Here is a 3,406-nt window from a genome sequence, read left to right on the forward strand (position 1 = left end):
TTTGTCAAAAAAAAAAAAAAGGATGAGTTCACATGATAATTTAACCGTTCACATGACAGATCGGGAACAACTCCATCCATTGATAAAGAGAGGTGGTTGATACATGGACTAGTCTGTTGGTATTTGTAATTGATGGTTAGTGATGATTTCAGTGGAATAGGGAAACCCCCAGAACAAATGATTGAATCTGAGGTGTGCACTTATCACTGATATGTTTCTGTGATAGTGTAGCACTGAGCTCTACTGACCTCTTGGATGTGAAAGACAATCGCAGCCTGAGTGTCAAAGTCCAGCAGCTTGATCTTCTCTATCATCTCCTCCTTACGCTCACACTGTCACACAGACACAAAGCAGAACATTAGACACATTTGAATGAACATTATTGTCTCTATTTGTTGCCAACATTGGTCTCGAGCAGCACAGGACTATGGGAAATATAGTATGATAAAGAATGCAAGTTTAAATGGAAGATGTTTATTTGATCCCCTGGAGGGAGGAACAATTGTAAATGTAAACAACATTAAAAACATGTGGCTTTATCCCCCCCTCCTTCCCTCCCTCTGTGGTTCCATTATAGCTCTCTCATGGCCCTTTTCCTGGAACTAGTAGAACCAGTACAGGCAGGGAGGGAGACACACGGAGGGAGGAACGGGAGGGAAATGAGCCGTATTGACATCTTTTAGAGCTTTGAAATGGTCTATTGTTTTGACTTGTACTTGTTTTATGGTGTTTATGTTTTGTTTTCTTTATTTGCCTGTACAGCACTTTGGTCTGGAGGTTTAAAGTACTCTACAAATAAAGCTGTAATGTATTGTAATGGAGGGAGAAAAAGAACAGACCAAAGCAAATGAAAATGATAAGAGAAAAAGCAACATCAAAAAACTAGGGGTGCACCGAATGGGAAATTCTTGGCCGAAACCGATACCGAAAATAGGAAACAGTTGGCCGAAAACCGAATGCCGAAAGGCCGAAAATGATTAATAGAAATATATATATATATATTGTATACATTTTTTACCAATGTTGTTCAGCTACCTGATTATGGAAAAAGACATGATTATGGTAAAACTTAACTTAAATAATAATCACTATTATGGGTCCATAAAACATTTATTCAGCACTTCTGAATGCATACAGTACATTAATTCCAAGTCAAGTGCATTTTCTTTTCTCTGTAGGATAACTACAACAAAGTGCATTCAGAACAAAGCCAAGGTGCTTTAAAACTGCATAAACATCTAGGCCAGTAGGCCTACACCAAAATAGTGTAAATAAAGACTGTAACAGCCAGGCCTTCAACAACAACAAATGCACCTATAAATTTGGTAACCTAACGTGTTGTTGTGATGACGTAATCAAAACGCGGCGACAAGCACGGCGCGCGACCATGCTCGCGGCTGGCTCACAGCCAACATGTCTGCCGCTTGGAGATATTTCAAAATATCAGAGAGAGAGGCGCGGATTGCGATTTGTAAAACGTGTTCAGCTGACATTTCTCGAGGGGGTGTAACTGCAAAGACTTTCACCACTTCCGGATTACTCCACCACTTGAAATCAAAACACCCGGACAAATATGCGGAGTATGATCAACGTAACCCTGTTCTCTGACATTCGGTGATATTTTTTCGGTGCTAAAACCCTTATCGGCCATTTTTCGGCCGATAATTTTCGGTGGCCGAATATTCGGTGCATCCCTACAAAAAACCCTTTGGTAGGTTCAGAGCCATGGGAGAAGTGGAAATCGGAGACAACTACGGTAATAGCCGGACAAACAAACACAGACAGAAAACACCTGCACCCCCCTCCCACAGGACTTGCCCCTCCTCTTTAATTATTGTTAACCCAAAACACTCGCCATAGCTGGATGATTCTTAATTAATGCTTCAAATATCTTTTGAAATGTGCTGGTCTACACGGGCAAATGTGTTAACTTTAAACACATTTCTACTTACATATTCCTATAAAATAACATTCATGGTCCTTAGAGGATCTATCCTAATGACTTTCCTGTGAAGATTTATCTATATTTTGTAATGAAACGATAAGTTAACTTAACATCTACTACATGGGATGAATACAAACTGTCTGTAAAGGGTTCTCGTGCAATGCTCTTGTCAAATGTTGCTGACCAATACCCAACCTTTTGATTTTTCAGCACCACAATTACACTGCTTATGATTGGGTATTATTGATGTAACTCTATTCATTGTGATGGTGCAGTCCCACCCTGCACCTTATCACTGAACGGCTGTGCTCAGACATGCAAACCAAAACAGACAGATACACTTCCTGCTGGGAGACTGGGTGGTACAGTGAGCAGCTGTGTTTGGGCGTGTGTGTGAGTGCGTTACCTGGACAGCACAGCCTAGTACCAGCAACAGAAGACTTTTCAGCTCCTCCATGCTCTTAACTAGAGGAAACCAAACACAAGCAACTGTGATGAAGCTGAATACAAGTGTTAGCACATGACCTAAATGATAACAGTAATACATCATTGTATCAAAGGGAAAACTAGTTGGTGAATATATAGCCTAAATCCGATGGTAGCCGGTATAACAAGAGGTAAAGGGGGAACATCCCAATACAGGCTGACATTAAGAAATAGAAAAAAAACATTGCACTGGTCATACATGCAATGCTCCATAGGAAGATACATGTGTATAATACATGTCTATCAAAGCACAGAAAGGAAGGTCATGCAAATATGTAGGACTGATGTGTGAGAGTGTGTGTTACCTGATATTGGATCCTTGGCGATGGAGAGGATGTTGGGAAGGGGCATGAGGACTAACTGCTGTAAGGTCTCCTGTAACAGACAAGATGAGGTGTGGGAGGTTAGTGGGACAGAGAAAAAGACAAACACTTTGAATGGTGATAATAATAACTGTACAAAAGGCAGTGTTACTGTCAAGTGCTGCAGGAGCACTAGAAACAGCAGCATGTTACAGTCTGATACAATAATGCTTTTCCCCTTAGGGCTAACTGTACTCATATTGGTTGAAGTTATATTGAGGCTTAATGGCTGCTTTGAGTGACAGGTGGTGTCGTCTTGGGTTTCTAGTCCGCTTGCTGTCTGCTCTGCCGCCTCAAGCATTCACCAATGATCCTTATTTATTTGTCTTTACCAGACTCCACTCTGTCCATAACCCTGAACAATGTGTACACACACAAACTTACTCCATTAACATTTTAATACAATAAAAACGGCAACTACTTGCACATGTATATAGTATGTTTGTTAAAATAAATGGTATCTTTATGTATCTCTTAGTGTATTCTAGCTTATGCTGTATATTGTATAAAACACAGATAACAATCTTTGTACTTGTCATGATATATTTACTGTTTATATGTATGAGCCATGCCTTGTTTACATCACATTTTTCCTTATCCAGGAGTATGACAA

General features: G+C 40.1%; 1 long non-coding RNA gene across 1 annotated transcript; it reads right to left on the reverse strand.

The window, feature by feature from the left end:
• Positions 1-246: 246 nt before the first annotated feature.
• LOC104964149 (uncharacterized) lies at positions 247-2,809 on the reverse strand. Its single transcript, XR_800386.1, has 3 exons — positions 2,737-2,809; positions 2,352-2,410; positions 247-332 (listed from the first exon to the last, which is right to left on the reverse strand). It is a non-coding gene; the product is annotated as an uncharacterized lncRNA (long non-coding RNA).
• Between the last annotated feature and the right edge of the window lie 597 nt (positions 2,810-3,406).

The sequence above is a fragment of the Notothenia coriiceps genome, unplaced genomic scaffold (assembly GCF_000735185.1).
Source record: "Notothenia coriiceps isolate Sejong01 unplaced genomic scaffold, NC01 NC01_scaffold00036779, whole genome shotgun sequence".
Taxonomy (NCBI): Eukaryota; Metazoa; Chordata; class Actinopteri; order Perciformes; family Nototheniidae; genus Notothenia; species Notothenia coriiceps.